The sequence below is a fragment of the Rhinatrema bivittatum genome, chromosome 4 (assembly GCF_901001135.1).
Source record: "Rhinatrema bivittatum chromosome 4, aRhiBiv1.1, whole genome shotgun sequence".
Taxonomy (NCBI): Eukaryota; Metazoa; Chordata; class Amphibia; order Gymnophiona; family Rhinatrematidae; genus Rhinatrema; species Rhinatrema bivittatum.
In genome coordinates, this window is record NC_042618.1 from 181,325,362 (window position 1) to 181,345,431 (window position 20,070).

The 20,070-nt window shown below is 43.0% G+C and overlaps 1 protein-coding gene across 2 annotated transcripts in view; it reads left to right on the forward strand.

Annotated features, from left to right (window-relative positions):
• RGS9 (regulator of G protein signaling 9) overlaps nt 1-20,070 on the forward strand; it is a 132,606-nt gene that overhangs the window by 72,336 nt on the left and 40,200 nt on the right. The window lies entirely within an intron of this gene.

Below are 20,070 nucleotides of genomic sequence, written 5' to 3' on the forward strand. Positions count from 1 at the left end.
GCGCACGTACATTGATGTACATGCGCCCAGAAAAGGTGGGCGGAAAAGGGTCAGGGCATGGGTGTTCCAGCATTGCATACATGGTTATTCTGAGTGTGTATTATTTGAGACCAGTGACACCCCCTTTTTTCGATGTGTGTTCCAGAGGCCATACATAGCCTCTAATTTTCCTCAGCTGGCGTGTGTAACATGCACGTGCCACTTTGCTTTTGCTCCTTGTTAGGCACTGGAGAACATTGTACAAATCAACTCCTTTTCTTCACTTATAAGGTCAAAAATACTTTAATGAGGTCAATTTTACAATGGATACCTCTGAATGTGTCTGTAACAACACCCCACTAACCCCAACCCACCTCCTGAAAACTCACCCCGAATCAAAGTGCCCCCTTACAATGTATACGGTATCAGTTTGAGCCTTATAGACTCTCTCTCTCTCATTCACCAGACTCCTGTGTTGCAATCCCTCCTGTGCTGCGGCACAGGAGGCATTTTACCTTCTCTTCTGGAGGCCGCTCCGAAGCCAGGGCCTCACCTGCGAACTATCCAGGATTTGCTCCAGGGCCTGGGAGGCCTCGCTGTTCTTGAGGCCTGCCTGTGGCTTGCTTGGCTCTGCTTGGACTTCCTGGTTCGGCCATGCCCTTCTCCCTAGGGGCCGGCCCGCGGCATCCCTCCTCAGTTATAGGGCCAGTGAGTGGCGGTCCAGGTGAACTCCTCCCAGGGAGTTGCCTGCATACAGCAGTATAAAAGGACTTTCACTTCAGTTCCTGTTTGCCTTTGGATTGGGTTCCACAGTTGCCTGTGTTTGCTGACTGATCCAGGTCCTCCGTGGTCTCGCTTGTCTTGACGGCTCCCTGTCCTGTGTCTCTGCCTGTTTCCTTGATGTTGGTTCCAGATGTTCCTAGATGCTTGTTCCTGATGTTTCTGCTTGCCTCAGACTGCCAGGAGTGCAGTATGCTGCCTCAGACTGCCAGGAGTGCAGTATCCCGCTTCAGACTGCCAGGAGTGCAGTAACCCGCTTCTTCCCTGCGCTTGTCCCGTTCTCAGCGTGGTCCGCAACCAGCCTTCTTGGGCTGTGTAGGGCACGCAGTGGGACAGGGTGGTCCGCGACCAGCCCATTGGGTCTGCCCGTGAAGGTGGGCTGAGTAGGGCGCCCTGAGAGACGGTGCCAATGTCTTCCCTCCTAGCCCTCGTCTGTGATGTATTCGCTTCAGCCCTCGTCTGTCCTCGTCCTCTGTCCGGCCTGCTGCCCAAAACCGTTACTTAGCGGCAGGTCCGAAAGGGCTTGGAACAGTCGGAGGACCGTTCATCAATCAACATTGCATTGTTGGTTGCCGTGGGCGTGCAGGTCCGGTTGAGGGTCAGACCTTGTTCTCTGTTCCTTGCTCCAGCTATGCCTCGCCTAGCTCTCCATGCTTGCACCGGCTCACCTCCCACGGTGTGGCTTGGGGCTCCTCCCTGAGTCTCGCCGTGGCCCAAGGGCTCACTACACCTGCTTTAGAGGCGACCGCGCTCCTCGCGCTCGCAACAAAATCCGAAAGTCCCCAAACCCTTGGTTCATCAGCAGTGTGGAGGACGCGCTCGTAACATCCTGTGCCTAATAAGGAGCAGCAGCCCACACATGTGTGTGCATACAGCTCCAGACATGCACATAGGTTATAAAATAGCATGTGTTTTTGCATACACAGCCCTTTTAAAATCTACCTATCTGTATCGCTCCATGGTGAGACCGCATCTTGAATACTGTGTACAATTCTGGTTGCCGCATCTCAAAAAAGATATAGTTGTGATGGAGAAGGTAAAGAGAAGGGCAACCAAAATGATAAAGGGGATGGAACAGCTCCCCTATGAGGAAAGGCTGAAGAGGGGGATATGATAGAGGTCTTTAAGATCATAAGAGGTCTTGAACGAGTCAATGTGAATCGGTTATTTACACTTTCGGATAATAGGACTAGGGGGCATTTCATGAAGTTAGCAAGTAGCACATTTAAGACTAATCGGAGAAAATTCTTTTTCACTCAATGCACAATTAAGCTCTGGAATTTGTTGCCAGAGGATGTGGTTAGTGCATTTAGTGTAGCTAGGTTCAAAAAAGATTTGGATAAGTTCTTGGAGGAGAAGTCTATTAACTGCTATTAATCAAGTTTTACTTAGGGAATAGCCACTGCTAATAATTGCATCAGTAGCATGGGATCTTCTTGGTGTTTGGGTAATTACCAGGTTCTTGTGGCCTGGTTTGGCCTCTGTTGGAAACAGGATGCTGGGCTTGGTGGACCCTTGGTCTGACCCAGCATGGCAATTTCTTATGTTCTTACCTTTAAATGAATAAGAATTTAAGAGTCTGTCAACTTTTGGCAATGCTATGTTGATCTTTAATTGCAAGTGAGATTTTAAGTTAGTCAAATATTCCAATGAGATGTTTGATGTCATTTTATGTAGATGATGTATATGTGCTGTCTTGTCAGTCTTAAGTTTATTCATGTTTTACTGTGACTTGCTTTGGTCTAAAGAAGTATAGAAGACATTTTAAATACTAATGAGGGTCTTTAGCTTGGTCTTGAAAGGGTGAAATAATGACCTTATGGTTCTCCTTAGGCATTTAAATAGTTGAGCTGGGCAGTTTTGCAACTAATCATACTCCTTTGGCTCAAGAGAATTCGAGATTCTAGTCTGATCCTCAACATTTCTAGTAAGCATATGAGCATGAAAAAGACACTGAATTAGTTTGGTATACTGTAATATGTATATTTATGGCATGTATAAAGCTAAAGTGTGAGAGATAATGGTTTCATATTTTAGCAAACACTAGTACCATCCAGGTTACCTTAAATAATCATTAACCACCAATCAACCACCTTGCTTTATCAATTCCAATAGTGTCCAGAGTATTGTATAGAAAATGATTTTATTTTTATTATAATTTTTTCTATTTTTAATTGCAATTAAATAATTTTAAAGCTTTTTTATCATTTTGTAAAATTTTATGAAGAAATTATAGGAATTTGGAGAGGTGATAGAGCAGCAAGTTTAAATTACTACAAACAATTTTGGATAATCAGTAAGTCAGTTTACCCATTGGGAATGAATAAAGAACTTGGGCCTGGATTTATCAACATGCGATTAAGTATCGCATGCGATAGCAAAAGGGGCGTGTTTTATGCTAATATACGTTTTATCACAATTTGTGCTAACTACCTATGTGAAGAGCTAAGTTAGCAGAAATTGCGATAAGTGCCAGACCTGTTGTATTTCCTGCATTCAACCACTGGGGGACCATTGTTAATGTGTGAGCGAGAGAGAGAGAGAGACTAGCCATAGTGTCCTCTCCCTAGTAGGTATTTGTATCTCTCTTTCTCTTTCTTTCTCTGGGAGCTTTAAAACTACTCAAACAGGCCTTTCAAGAGACATCACAAAATGCGATAATACCTTACCACCCGGTAACGCAAGCTATCGCATGGCTTAACACTATTAAAAAAGGTGTAATTAAAATCGGCGTTAAGTCTGTGCGATAGCATTTCGCAGACTGGCAAACCCAGCCCACTCCCCGCCCCTAACCCTTCCTCTTTTTCAGATTTGCATCGCACCATACAATATGGTGCTATCGCATGCGTTAATGGGGCTTTTCGCATGCGATAAGCCCTTAACGCATGCGAAAACGCCTTAGTGCATTTTGGTAAATGACCCCCTTGATTGGTTGTCATCATTATGACACAATTCCCCTATTGAAGATTGATGATTGGTTGGTTCTGGGTCACATGGATAGAGTTTTGTTCTGAATAAAAAGATGGGAGTGTTTTTTTGTTCAGACGCTTCTCGCTGAAGAAAACATATGGAGCCAGTTTTTAAGTAAAGAAGATAAATTTGATCCTCTGAGGAAGGACTCACTTTGAAATGCAGCCACAATAGGATGGGATGTTCAAACTAAGGTCATCTTTGAAATTGTTTTCAAAAATTCTTTAAAAATCTGATGTAACTTTCTTGACAGTCTACAATCAAGTTTAAACTCTGGCATTATTTTTTAAGGAGTTAGCTCTATTGTTGCAGGACTTTTTATTGGATTTCCTATAATTTCTTCATAAGATTTTACAAATGATAAAAAGCTTTAAAATATTTTAATTGCAATTTAAAAATTTGAAAAAATTATAATAAAAATAATAAAATAATTTTCTATACAATACTCTGGACACTGTTGGTAATGATAAAACAAGGCAGTTGGCTGGTAGTTAATGATTATTTAATACAAAAATAGTGAAAATAACCCAGATGGTACCAGTATTTGCTAAAATGTGAAACCATCATCTCCCACTTTAATAAATTAAAAGTCTTTTTAAGGTGTCTTGCTTTTTTCATGTTACTGAGGGTCAACACAGGGTTGAGTGGAGGCTTTGGCCATAGATAAAGCTAAAGTGTGGCATAAGAACAATATTATTAACAAACTGCATTTTTATAAAAGGTCCTTTGGAATTCCGTCTGTCAGAAAAAAAAGATTGCTTTGGTCTCACCAGTTCTGTTGCCATGGAAACAGAAAAATGGAGTAAAACACAAGGGTTTAAAGTAGATCTTTATAGTCAGCAGCAGCTGCTGAAATATATCTAGTAGTACCAACCACGTCAACGTTACACCTAAAATCTTAGGATAAATCTGTTCCTGTGTGCTGAATTTTATCATAACTCTAGGTCTCCTGAAATTCAGTATCTTTTGTTCTAAAATGCTGGGGAGGCCTCCATCCTACCCGTTTAGTCAGTAGTTTCTCCATTTTTTATTTTTTTTTTGTCTACAGAAAAATAGTAAATTAAGAACATGTGAAAAAATGGAAAAGCCATCACTTGGCTGAAGACATCGTAGTTTGTGTGTGGATATAACAACCATCAAAGACGCCGCAGTGACGCTCTGTATTTATTCTGGATATACGAAAACCTCTAGCAATGTTACCCTGGTTCCAATAGGCTAGTGCAGAAGTTCCGTTTCACAAGGAATGATCTGCCAGAAAACAGTTTTATTATATTAAAATCGGCTAGCAGTCAATTATTGTTCATGGAAAAGCTGTGATAAATAAAACGGTAAGAGGGTGACCAAAATGATAAGCGGCATGTAACGGCTGCCCTGTGAGGAAAGGCTAAAGAAGTTAGGGCTGCTCAGTTTGGAGAAGAGACGACTGAAGGGGGGATATGATAGAAGTCTACAAAATCATGAAAGGGCTTGAACAAGTTAATGAAAATCGGTTATTTACTCTCTCAGATAATAGAAGGACCAGTGAGCACTCCATGAAGTTAGCAAGTAGTTCATTTGAAACAAATTGAAGAAAATTCTTTTTCAGTCAGCGCATAGTTAAACTCTGGAATTCATTGCCAGAGGATGTGGTTACAGCAGTTAGTGTAACTAGGTTTAAAAAAAGGTTTGGATAAGTTCCTCGAGGATAAATCCATATACTGCTATTACGGTGATTAATAAGCAATAGTAGCTTGTGATCTGTCTAATGTTTGGGTACTTGCCAGGTACTTGTGACTTGGATTGGCCACTGTTGGAAACAGGATATTGGGCTTGATGGACCCTTGGCCTACCCAGTATGGCCTTTCTTATGTCTTATGGCAGTTTTCAAACAGTTGCAAAGTGTGCAGGTTGCTTTTACTGCGGGTACTTGGAGTCAGTTTTCAAAGAAAAACTCCCAAGGAACTTTTGTGCCTGGTTGAGTGGATGCCAAAATAGCGTGCATGTGTTTTGAAAATGAAAAGTGCGCTTCCACTGTTTTACTATCTCAGTCTAACAGGTGGTGCTCATGCCTGCCCTTAGCTTGGCAGAGAAGAGCAGTCTTCAGACAGGTCAGTTTGGGTGGTTAAATCGCTATTTACCCAAGTAAGTGACTTTGAAAACTGCCTTCTAGCACAACATTGATCAGCCAGTTTGGTGAACAGCACCTGTGCTAGAGCCAAATGCTGTTCTACAGTACTGCCCAATTTTCTAGAGAGTAGCGAGGGGTGGCTATGAGGGAAGAAGCAGCTGCTATTTAGCTTGCTATAATCTCCATTACAACTTACGTCTCAATGTGTGTAAGTGTAGTCATTGGTGATGAATCTGGAAAAATTCAGGATTAATTTAAATAACTCAATTTTCTCCGAAGATTAAATTTTAAAAAATGCCATGCTTTAGGGCAAACCAACCTGGTACACACACTGGCACCTACAGTCACAATTATTGGATCCTAGGATGAGTAGTATCTTGTTACATCCATAGAAATCCTATGGCTCAATTAGGCTGACAGTGGAAGACAGGGACTCAGTAATGGTTCTGGAATATATACTGTAACTTGCAAAGTACAGTAATGTTATAGATTTGCTTATATAGGGGTAGATTTTAAAAGCCCTGTGCGCGTGCATTGGCGTGCAAAGCCCCGGGACGCACGTAAGTCCCGGGGCTTTGTAAAAGGGGGCGGGAGGGGGGGTGTCCGGGGGCATGTCGGCAGTCCGGGGTGTGTCAGGGGGGCGGTCCGAGGCAGGTCCGGGGGCGTGGTGACGGTTTGGGAGCGGGCCGGGAGGGCGATCTCGAGTCCCCCGGCACTGCGGCCTGTGCCGGGGGATGGCGAGGCGGCGCGCGCAAGTTACGCCTGCCTGAAGCAGGCGTAACTCGTACAACAAAGGTAGGGGGGGATTTAGGTAGGGCTGGGGGGTGGGTTAGATAGGGGAAGGTGGGGGGATGCAGAAGGAAAGTTCCCTCCGAGGCCGCTCTGATTTCGGAGCGGCCTCGGAGGGAACAGAGGCAGGCTGCGCGGCTCGTCGCGCACAGGCTGCCGATTTTGCGCAGCCTTGCGCGCGCCGACCCTGGATTTTATAAGATACGCGCAGCCATGTTGCCTCCATCAGGGTTCTCCTTAGGTGTGCACACTAAATGATATAGACCCTGCCGGGTGTGGCGCTGGAAGATGATGTCAGCACAGGCTGGGGATTTAAACCCCAGCTGCATTCCCAGGTGGTGCCTCAGCAACACTTTTGTGCCCTTGGTATGGTTCCTAGAGTGACTCACTGGGTTAAAAACTGGCTGAGTGGGAGGTGACAAAGGGTAGTGGTAAATGGACTTTTCCCTGAGGAGGGGGTTGTTACTAGTGGAGTGCCTCAGGAATCGGTCCTTGGACCGGTTCTTTTCAACATTTTTGTGAGCAACATAATGGAAGGGTTGTCGGGAAATGTTTGTCTTTTTTGCTGATGATACCAAAATCTGTAACAGGGTGGACAGTCAGGAAGGAGTGGAAAACATGAGGGAGGGATCTAGAGAAGCTCGAGGAGTGATCTAAGGTCTGGCAGCTAAGATTTAATGTTAAAAAACGAAAAGGAATGCATTTACGATGCAAAAACCCAAGTGAAAGGTACAGTATTGGAAGTGAAATTCTTCTAAACATAAAGGAAGAGCGGGATCTGGGGATAATTTATCTGATGATCTTAAGGTGGCCGAACAGTTGGATAAAGTGATGGTAAAAGCTTGAAAGATGCTTGGCTGCACAGGGAGAAGAATGGTTAGCAGAAAAAGGAAGGTAATATTGCCCCTATAGGTCCCTGGTGAGATCTCACTTGGAATACTGTATACAATTCTGGAGACTGCACCTTCAAAAGGATATAAACAGGATAGAGTCTGTCCAGAGGGTGGCTACTAAAATAATCAGTGGTCTTATTGTAAAGCCTATGGGGATAGGTGGAGATAGAGGAGATATGATAGAGACATTTAAATATCTCAAAGGTTTCCATGCACAGGAGGTGAGCTTTTTTCAATGGAAAGGAGGCTCTAGAATGAGGGGTCATTAGATGAGGGTGAAAGGGGATAGTTTCAGGAATAATCTTAGGAAATATTTCTTACAGAGAGGGTGGTGGATGCATGGAACAGCCTCCCAATGGAGGTGGTGGAGACAAAAACAGTATCCGAATTCAAGAATGCATGGGAAAAATTAGGACTCTCTAAGGAAGTGATGAGGATTATAATGCTAAATTAATTGTTCGGATGGGCAGACTGGATAGGCCATATGGTCTTTTTCTGTCCTCATCTTTCTTTTTTCTATGTTTCTATTTTAGCATACATTAAAACAGAAAAACCCCAAAATGAACAAAAACTCTATTATTTTTTTGTGTGTCATTTTGGATTGAAAGCAACACAAAATAAAATAACACATTTTGTTATTGTTTCCATATTGTTTTGAAATGACAACACATCCCTATGAAAAACTGTGGCACAGGGATACAGAATTACTAAAAAGTATGTTATAAAATCTCCTGCATGAGAGATGACTGGCCAGTCTAGACTAGGATTGTGCATCCAAAATATATTAGTTTCAATCTGTTTTTTCGTTTTGTATGTTTTTTTGTTTATTGATTAGATGTTTTTTCTATTTGGTTTGTTTCCTGAACCAAAACAAGCATGAAATGGCCAAATCCACCTCACTTCCCTGAAACAAAAACAAATCGAAATGGGCCTCCTGGTGGCCATCTAATCGCCCAAACCCCCTCCTGCCTCAACTGAAATCTTGGGGCCCAAGTGATGTCATTTTGGTGCCGCTCAGGAGGTCTGGCACAGACATTTTTATTTCAAATCTTTTTATTGGATCAAAATCTTTAACAACAAAACATAGCAGGGTGCTTGGTTTCTGATACACCCCACTACGAAATTATAACTAGCATAACATTATACAACAGTCAAACCCAGTCCCCCCGATGGGACGTATTCGGAGATCAGACAAGGGGTCCCATAAAGATTATATTTATGGGTAGTTTATTAATTCCCTTCTAGCCCTGGGGGATAATTTTTGAAGATAGGGGTGCCATACATTTATAAAGATACGCTTATGCTCGAAAGATTTTACGGTGGATTGATTTTCCAGTTGCATTACTGAATGAATCTTATTCCTCCATGACCAAAAACTGGGAGGCTCTGATTTACACCAATGCAACAAAATGGCCCATTTAGTCACCAAACATACTTTACGAATCAGGAGGCACTTATCCCTGCCCCGGACTTAGAAAGAAGACGTTAGATCAAAGAGCATCCCTTCCGGTGTGAAAACCACAGTTTGACCAATCAGGGAAGATAGGTATTGACACAGACAGTTTTAAAGAACTCTGGACAGGGCAGGATCAACTGGACATCGCTCCTGTCCTTCTGAGTCACCAGACCACCAGGGAATGGGAAAGTGAGGGCTGGAGAGATCCCCAGTCTGCCTCTGCCAGTGTTTTTTTTAATGGGAAAGGAGAGTCAGAAGGACCCCAGCTAGGCCCCAGCTGGCTAGGCCCAGGCCTGGATCTATTTTTTGGAAGAGAGAATTGACCAGGGCCCTGGGGCTTTTATTGGGGTGGAAGGAAGGCCAGAGGGCCTCCAAGACATCTTTTTTCAAATGTTGCCCCTTCACATGAAAACAAAAATACCTGAAAATATTTGAGTATTTTCACGAGGCCATTTTTGGTTTGTTCCAAATTCATTCATCCTGTTTTATGCACAACCCTATTCTAAATACATTTAACCTAAAGCCACAGAGACAGAGATGGATATGTTGACCATCTTTGGGATCATCCAACAAATTGACAGGATGGACTCCGTAATATTATTCAACCTGTCAGAAGCAAGGTGCAGCTAACTGAAGCTAAAAAATTAGTCCTTCCTTTCACCTTTCATCTTTGTCACTGGTGTGTGCTGTCTTGATACTTTTTGAAATATCCCAGAATATTGTGGGATTCCAAGGCTTGTGACTGACTCTGGCTTCCTGTATCTCCATGAGCGGCAGCTATCTAGTCCTTGTGCTTCGGACTGGAGTGGGAATGGAAAACTTTCACCAGGAGGCCACATGAACTGAATTATTTATTTATTTGTTTGTTTGTTTGTTTGCTTTTTTATACCGATGTTCAGCCATGGGTATCACATTGGTTTACATGGGAACTTGTGTGATAGAATGACAACGGGTCATATTATCTTTACATTGTAACATTATTAATTTAACAGTATAGTCTCTAAATTGTAACATTTTAAACGAGGTAAAAGTAGCTTTATATTGTAATATTGTTCCTAACAGTATTTTCTAAAACATTGTAAATATATACAGTAACATCGAATAAGGTTGCAATTATGTGTTTGATTGTAATCATTTAACGCTATCATGTTGAGTGTCAATTGTATCTTGTTGGCTAGGTGTTACAGCAAATGCAAGTTGATGTTTTAGCCATGTAACAGTAAGGGTTTAAGAGGTGGTGAGGCAGTTTGGTTGGATGAAATTCTGTTGTCGTGAGGGCGGTTTGAAGAGGTGATTTGGAAGGGCAGGGGTTGGAGGGCACTGATGTGGGGTTAGCTGTTTTTGGGATAGGCTTTGAGGAATAGCCTATCCCGAATTACACAGATCTCCTGCCTCCTTGTAGCAAAGCTATGTTAGGAAACGTACCAACCAGGTCATTTTTGTCTTTGCAACAGTCCTCGACTAAAAAGATGGTAACATTTGCAGAAAGTCGACATTCAGACCGACAGTCCAGGCAAAAAATTATAAAATAAATCTGTATATCAGGGCAGCTACTTAGGTGTATACTCCTGGGGGATATTTTGGTGCCTTTTCAGTGTTATCAAGGTGTGCACCATTGAGAAACCAAATATCTATCTATAAGCATATATATATATATATATGCACTCACATTAAGAACTGCATTTTTTTATTCAGCTTCAAGCATAGCAGTTCTGGCTGTTGAAAATATCAGGGTTTTCCATCACCCACGAAAATAAAAGAGCTATTTGTTGGTTTGTGCAGTGATAGGGCTATCACTTGAACCGACAGGGGCTTTACACATGGAATGGTTCCATGGCAACAGCATAATTTTCTTGTGACTGTATAAAAGACAAATCTTGCAGGATTTCATGGCCTAATTTAACTTGTTTGGCTTTTTTTTTTTTCCCAGCAAATGAGGCTGAAATATGTGACCAGTTATTGACTGCACAAATTCTTTGGCTTGCTACCCTCTGGCACCCCCGTGCCAGTGACTTTGGCAGCCATAGATAAACTTCCCAGTCCCTGCAGTATTTGTGAAAATATGAAACTTGGCTTTGCAAAAATGTAACATCTAAATGCTCAACATTAAATCTATAATCTGAATTCAATATTGATTTTAACAAGACCCCTAGTGAAAAGATTTAATTTTGGAATGCCCGTACCATAAAATGAAACAAAAGACTAAAATGAGAAAAGGGAGTGAAAGATTAAGTAATTTTTATGAAGGCTTTTTAATTATTCTCTTTTTTTTTTAAATTACAAATGTCAGTGATTATGATCAGGTGCAGGCAACCTCCAGCCCTGGAGGACACCAATTTGCTTGGGTTTTCAAGATATCCCTTATGAATATGCAAGAGAGAGATTTGCATGCAGACTGCTTTAATTGTATGCAAACCTATTCCTTGCATATTCATTAGAGATAGCATGAAAACCTGAGTGGAGTGGCGTCCACCAGGTCTGGAGATTGTCTCTGCCTGGGTGTGATTCCAAAGAGGCAGGGGCCTGAGACTCTTCCTATGGGGCCACCTTGAAACGGGAAGACACAGTGACAAAATAAAAATTGTTCCCGATGCGGATACTTCACAATTCTGATGCTTTAAATTTGGGGGACCTTGCTGCTGCCTCACTGCGAGGTCCTCCAGGTTGAGCCGTTGTAAGCCACCTCCTGAGTGGTCACTACTAGGGGTGCCAACTGGTACCATTATTTCTCAGACAGCCTGATTCTGTCCTGTTTTTACCACGCAGACATCTACAGTCTTGTGGTTGCAACTGCGCTGAGTACATCAGGACTGTGACTTCATGGGTGGGGCGGAGGAAGAGGAGAAAGTCAAGGGGAGTGGAGCAGGGAGGCTGTTGAAAACCAGAACTGGATGAGCCTGTCCAAGATGGTGGAACTGGCATCAGCTGCTGATCCCAGCTCCCATGCAGAGCCTGTTTCATCTTCCCCAGATCACTGCTGCTCTTACTTAGCTTAATTTGAAAATTTTATTTTTTCCTAAATCTATGTACACTATTTCATTTTGATCTCTTTGTTCTTCTTTCACCAGCTTTCTGTCTCTTTCTTCTGATCTCATTTGCCTGCCATGACTGCCTGCTCGCAAGATGAATGTGTCCCTCAAGCAGCGGCAAGAATGAAGACTTGTAAACATGTGTGCCTGTGATGCCATTCCATCCTTTTCGATTTCCTCATTCAAACAAGCCATATTTACCTGAAACCCCTTTCAATTTAAGATTAGGGGCTTCCCTCATCAACCACCCACCATTTATTTTATATATATATAATTTATTTATTTTTTTGCAGTTTTTATATACCGACATTTGTTTAGTAACTTCACATCGGTTTACATAGAACATAAATTTGCAACCGTGCTACAAAAAGGGGAAAGCAACAGAGCTTTACAGATAAAAATTAACTGAGGTGAAGATAACAGATTAATTGGGGGGGGGGGGGGGGCAAGGGGAACAAGGGAAATAAAAAATGAATTTAACTGAGCTTACATAGGAGAAATAAGAGAAATAAGATAAATTATATACAGATAATTATATTCAAAAAATTATATACAAAAAGGTACAAGTTAGATTGTGGTATTATGGAGCTTAAATGAACAATGCACTATCGTATAAACATATCAATATTTGTCACGTGTTTGAAGGAACGAAAGGAAAATATCTGCTCGAAGCTGTTAGGCAGAGGGAAGGATTAAGATCTTAAGAGAGTTTTATTTTATATTTCTTTTAGCTATGTGAACACTTTTTCTGTTCCGTGATTTGCTTTTCTCCTGAAACTAGAAGAAAACCTGATTGTCCGTGTTGCAAAGATTAATAGTTTTGCCTGTGCTGAGCCAGAGCTGTGGTTTTCTGATTATGACTTTAGACAGACAGACAGGAGGGATAGTAAAAACGTAGCGCCTGATGGCGGGTAACGAGCTCTGCTTGTGTCTGAAGGAGCCTTGCATTACATAAATCCTTGCTTGCTGGAAAGAAGGGCTTCAGAGGAGTGGGCAGAGTGGCGAAGGCAAACTATCAGGGGGGTCTCCAGCCGCAGAGGATACAAGTGACAGAAATTCAGAATGGTTATGGGGCAAAGTAACATTAGATGTGTTATAGGATCTAACTTGCACAAGGCGATTGCATTCTTTGAAATGTCGTCATCAAAAAGAATTTCCCTATTGATTCATTATGACATTGTTAACTCTTGGTCAGATGGTGCAATATAAGTGAAACCCTCATTTCCACTGAGGTCACCTTCCCAGCCTTGGAGGGAGGGGGGGGGGCATTGGGGTTACTCTCCCAAGATGGGAGATAATATATCCGGAGCTGTGAGCTGGGGGCAGGATAACCTACAGAGCCAGTACTGGGCCAAGGACAACTCCAACACAAAAAATAATTTACTGAATAAGATTCTGAAGAAAGCATTCTAACAGAAACAGTGACAGTCCGATAGAAAATAAAAGTCCTTTTCAAATCTTCTCTCCCCGCGGCCAGAAACATAAATTACTTCTTTATCCTTGCTTTGTCCTTAATATTAGTTTACTTCTTTAGTCCATATCTTCTTAGGCCTGACTTGGCCCTATTTTCCTTTCCATAATCAAAATCAATTGCTCACAATGTCCTGCTGAGCTCAAGGAGAAAATTCCTCTGTTCAGTAGATAGGAATATTCTGAGCCCTGCAGCAAGTTCCTGTTGGCACAGTTTTGCCTCCTGCTCCAAACAAGTTCCCACCACAGTTACGTGCAAGTTTCTTTAAATTGTCAAAGCAGTATTGTAAAAATCTTAGTTTCTCTCTCGTCAGGCTTCCTGAGATTCTGGTTGAGAATCTCTGCCTTAACTCCTGGCCTTCGCCTTTTAACCCTGGGAGAAGATCACAGTTACACCCTCTGTTGTGTTTGGTGGTCCACGGGACAAGGCTGTGTACTGCTGCGCTTACCTCCATCCCCAGTGCCGTGGTGGTTCCCCTGAACGATGACGCAGCCGACTGCTGCGCTCCAACAGGTCTGACGCCGCCGACCTCGCTCAATGCAGCTTCTAGGCATGCGTGTGTCTGCCTCAGATTTAAAGAGCCCACCACGGGAAATCCCCCATGTTGCCCACATATGGCGTCACTGCCTTCAGCTCTTAAAAGGGCCTTGCTCCCATCAGTCCACACCTCAGCAATAGGTTGACTGTATCTAGTAGAGCAAGTTCCCTCAGCATGTTCTTGGTCTTCATTCCTGTGTTCCTAGTCTTCATCTTGGCAGTCCCTGGTCTTTGTTCTTGAGTTCTTCGTCTTCGTCCTGGGGTTAGACTTCTGTTCTTCAGTATCTTCTCCTGAGTCCTGCCTGCCTGTGCTGTTTCTCATCTCCCTGCCTGCCTACCCGTATCTTCTTCCCTTGGACAGATCTCTGGTTCTGACCTTGGCCTGCTTGAACCATGACTATCACTGAATTCCACCTGCCACTGACCACACCTTATTCTCAATTTCAACTGACCTCTGCCTGCCTCTGACCACTGTCTGACTCTCGACCACATCTGAACACTGCCTGTACTGAACGCTGACTATTTCCGACAACACCTGTGCTAAACCTGCTCTGGACCCTGGCCTGTGACTTATCTATCTCCATGAATCCCCACTTCATCCACAGAGGCCCGTGCTTAAGTCCTGCTGACCCCGACACCTGAGGGCTCAACCTAAGAGGAATGAGGGCTGGTATAGGTGAAGCTCCAGTTGGGCCTCTGCTATAGTCAGCTCCACCAGCTGATGGTGGCAACCTGCAGGGCTCCTTCCTGCAGGTTGCACCAACTCCACCTCGGTCCAAGGGTCCATGCCCACAACATCCTCTTTTTAGATCTGCAACCCTAGAAAAGCCCCAAACCAAGCATAGTCTCCTTAAACCAAGCCCTTAGGGGCTGCATTGAACTGTCTGTCAGGGAGCTATTTGTAACACCTGCCCAAAAGGTGACCTTTTCTCACTGGAACCTTCTCACTTCCCTTCAATGGAACCTTATACCTCCTGCAACCCTTCCAACATTTGCAACTTTGTACAGCCTTTGAATTCTTGACATTAGGGGAAAATCTCCACTTTATACTACACATCCTTAGAGCAACAACATTTACACTTCTCTGTGACACACAGGGTCCACATAAGAAGATAAGAACATGCCATACTGGGTCAGACCAAGGGTCCATCAAGCCCAGCATCCTGTTTCCAACAGTGGCCAATCCAGACCATAAGAACCTGGCAAGAACCCAAACACTAAGTAGATCCCATGTTACTGATGCCAGTAATAGCATTTAATGGTCTTCTCCTCCATGAACTTATCCAAACCTTTTTAAACCCAGCCACATCCTCTGGTATCAAATTCCAGAGTTTAATTATGCGTTGAGTGAGAAAGAACTTTCTCCAATTAGTTTTAAATATGCTACTTGCTAATTTCATGGAGTGCCCCCTGGTCCTTCTATTATCCAAAAGAGTAAATAACCTATTCACATTTATCTGTTCTAGACCTCTCATGATTTTAAACACCTCTATCATATCCCCCCTCAGCCGTCTCTTCTCCAAGCTGAACAGTCCTAACCTCTTTAGCCTTTCCTCATAGGGGAGCTGTTCCATCCCCTTTATCATTTTGGTCGCCGTTCTCTGTACTTTCTCCATCACAACTATATCTTTTTTGAGATGCGGCGACCAAAATTGTACACAGTATTCAAGGTGTGGTCTCACCATGGAGCGATACAGAGGCATTATGACATTTTCCGTTTTATTCACCATTCCCTTCCTAATAATTCCCAACATTCTGTTTGCTTATTTGACTGCCGCAGCACACTGAACCAACGATTTCAATGTGTTATCCACTATGATGCCTGGATCTTTTTCTTGGGAGGTAGCTCCTAATATGGATCCTAATATCATGTAACTACAGCATGGATTATAAGGCAGGCAGGTGTGCATGCGCACACACAGATACACAAACTTTGTAATCATATTTTTTGTTGGTACCTTTCTAAGCGATCTTGCAATACAAACAATCTTAAAGTCTTTTATATTTTACAATAAGCAAATGACTCCAAAAACATGCCATAAAATTTTATTGTTCTACATTTTCAAATTTCTAGTTTGAAGTGAGGCTATGGGAGGCTGAGTTTGCTTTCCTGTTCTCCTGGAAAAGCAGGACTACAATTTCCAGAATGCTCCTGGATGGGAGCTGAAATAATCCACTGAGCTATTTTACCTTCTGCTGGCACTCTTCTTGGCTCATTAGACATTGACTTTTCAAGATTACAGTACCTATTGAGTACGAAAAAAGAAACTTTACTTGTAAAAAAAACAACAGAGAAGCCTTGGTTTAATAAAAGCAAAGGCACCCAGGTCCCTGTTTTAAGAAACATTTCCTGTCATGGGGCCAAGAGTGGGAGATATTGTGCACTGCTATGGGGGAGAGCTTGGTTCAGTTCCTGGCCTGGTTCCTGTTCTCTGGGTTGACTGCAGATAAGGATCATAAAACCCAACCAGTCTGCTCTGTAGATCCCAGCTGATCTCAGGTTTCCTTTATTTCTTTGTGGCTAGGGGCCCTCTGTGTTTAGCCTGATTTTTCTTAAATTTAACTACTGTTGTTAAAGCCAGCATTGTTCTCTAGAATTGAACCTGGCTGGGTCTCCTGCACACCCTTGGACTGATCGAGGAAATTCATGTTTTGTGCTGCTGCTTATAAAAATCATCAAGGGCAACGATAAACTATTAATAATAATCTTGGGTTAGGTACATTTTGTTGCGTTTCTGTGGGTTTTTATTTTAATAAAAACTTATGATTAATGATTTTACACTTTTGTCTTGCAGAAAAAAACATTTGACTTTTACAGAAGACAGGTAACTAATCTTAGCTAGAGTCGTGATATATTCTACACAGTGTATATTAAATGTTTGCATACAATTTTATATACGTCCATGGTTAATATAGTGTAATAATCTTCAGAGGGATAACAGCGTTAGTTTGGGGTAGCAAAAAGTGACAGGAGTTGGGTGGCACCTTTTAGACTTAACCAATTTATTGAAGCATAAGCTTTTGAAGACAGTGTCCACTATGTCAGATGCATGAAATGATGTACAAGAGAGAGGTAAAATATATACAGAACAAAGAGAAGGCAGATTAGACAAAACATGGTGTGGAGAGAGTGTTAATATACTATACTATACTATAATGCTATTAACATTCTCCACATCATGTGGGTTACAATCTGATAAGACTTATCCGGTTAACTTAAATGGGATATTCGGCATGGCTATGCTGCTGGATATCCGTGTATACATTTCAGGAGCAGGTCTAACATATCCAATTATTTTATTTATTTATTTATTTATTGTTTTTGTTATACCAAGTTTCATGATAGGCATCACATCAACCCGGTTTACAAATAACAAGGAGTGTAAAGCATAACGTAACGTAAAAAACAATATTTTCAATAAGAACCTTAAACTTTAAATACAGTGAATCAGAAAAAGGGAGAGGGAAAGTTACAAAAAACAAGGAAAATAAACTTGGGATGGAAGGGGAGAAATTGAACAGCACAATATTTACATTTCAGCCTATTGATACATTAGAATAGCAAGTGAAAAAATAAGACTATGAAACGGTACATAGGTAATCAAATGAATAAATATGACACAGTTGTGAATGGTAATAGTATGATAAATATTCAGCAGGAATTAGTGAGAGAGGGTTTGAGGTTGGTTGATTCATGTTTACATTCCATTATTAAGTTAACTGGATCCATCTGAATATTGGCACTTATCCCTTTACGTTAACCAGATAAGTAACGCCATCCCGATCCACCCATTCCTCACCCATTGAATATCCGGCTACCTGCTTAGCTGGATAAGTGACTTATCTGCCTAAGTGACGGCAGCTGAGCACAGCCGATTATTCAGCGGCCACCACTTAGCCAGATAAGTCCCTACTTATCCAGCTAAGTAGTGTTTCAATATTGGCCTCCTTGTGAGCAAATTAAACTAGGCAAGGTACATACCAACAGCAAGGTGATGCAGGAAAAAAAATCAAAGGAGCAGGTAAATGTTTAAAAATTCTATTTGATTAGTTAAGTTTTTAACTTGGATCAAATCGTGAGAAGGGATAACGAATCCTGAAATGCCAGAGAAGAGTTTGTTCCGCAGCAGAGAAGCTAGCAAGGAGCAAACATGAAAGTGAGCCAGTGCTTGGTTTGTGCATGGATGTGAAGTTTAGAGTTCAGACGGCGGATAGGTGAATAACATGAGGTAACGGAGAGGTAGGCTGTGGCCTTCCCCTGGTGACATTTTAAGGCAGGTTGTCCTGGGGATCTCAGAGCCAGTTAGGTTTTCCGGCGATCCACAGTGAATATGCATGAGATAAATTTGCATATGATGGGTATCCAGTGCATGCAGACTTATCTCACATATTCTCATTCGGGCCGATTCAGTAAAGTCCGCAGGAGAGCAGGCGAATGCCCGCTCTCCTTTGCATGCGATTCTGTATTTAAATGAGGCCCGGCGGTAAAAATGGGCAAAAGGAGGCGCTAGGGACACTAGCGTGTCCCTAGCGCCTCCTTTTGGACCGGAGCGGCGGCTGTCAGCGGGTTTGATAGCCGACGCTCAATTTTGCCGGCATTGGTTCTCAAGCCCGCTGACAGCCATGGGCTTGGAAACCGGACGCCGGCAAAATTGAGTGTCCGGTTTTCGACCCGACAGCCGCCGGCTGACTTTAAATTATTTTTTTCTTTTTTTTTTACTTTTGGAAAGTTTCGGGACCTCCGACTTAAGTTTTTACTGCTTTTCTGTGCACTTTCCCGGTGCCCGAAGAAATTAGCACCTACCTTTGGGTAGGCGCTAATTTCAGAAAGTAAAATGTGCGGCTTGGCTGCACATTTTCCTTTCTGAATCGCGTGGGAATACCTAATAGGGCCATCAACATGCATTTGCATGTTGCGGGCGCTATTAGGTTCGGCGGATTGGATGCGCATTTTCGGCCCCTTACCGCCACTGGACGCGCTTTTTCCCTTACCCCTAAGGGAAAAAGCGCGTCCAGTGGCGGGTTAATGGTGCCCTCCGTCGGAGCGTACTGTACTGTATCGGCCTGATTGTGAATCTCCTGAAAACCTGCAGGGCTCATTGTGGATATCGTTAAAACAGAGCTTCCCAAAAAATGTGAGGTTTGGGAAGCACTGTTTTAAGGCATGGCAAGGACACACATGCACACATACCTTACACCTAGTTATAAACAGGGCCAGTGCAAGGGAATTAGGTGCCTTAGGCATCTTCTGCCTTGCGCTGGACCCCCCTGGTCGCGCCAACACCCCCGCCCCGCCCCCCGGTCACAGCCCCGACTCCTACCTTCAGGGGTGGCTCAAGGCAATGTGCCACCTGAGGCGGGGACCACATGCCGCCGCCCCCCCCAACAGGGGTTTTTTGTGAGTCTTGGGGGGTCGGGAGGGTGGCATGACAGTAGGGGGGGGGGAGGCAGGGTGAGGCGGGGGCTGGGCAGAATTATGAAAGGGCACTTTTTGCCGCTTCAAAATTCTGCCGCCGGAAGCGGCCGCCTCACCCTGCCTCATTATAGAACCGACCCTGTCTACCTCTCGCGAGCGGTGGCGGCAAAGAGGAGTGGAAATTCGAATCCCCACTCCCCTTTGCCGCCACCGCTCGCAGCGGCAGCGCCCCCGAATGGTCTGCACCCTAGGCCCAGGCCTAGCTCACCTAGTGCTTTCTTCAGCCCTGGCTATAAACTGTTATATGGAATTTGCCAATTTGGTTTGCTTGTTTTATAAGATTTCACAACAAAAATAATATAATAAGAGATGCAGAGAGTAGGGATATCTTTATATTATACAGGGTGTTTCAAAATGATGGACCCAATTTCAAAGCAATATGTTTCACAATGGGTCCATCTTTATGAAACACCCTGTATATTTTAGTGAAGCTGCTGTTCATCTTCATGCTGTCGCTATTGCAGCCATACCGTTTTATTTATCGTTTTTGACTGACGTTTTCAAGTCGAGGATCAAATGCAATCTGTATGATTTTATTCTACAACTCTATCATTTTGAACCTTGGGAGGGTCGTTTTCAAAGG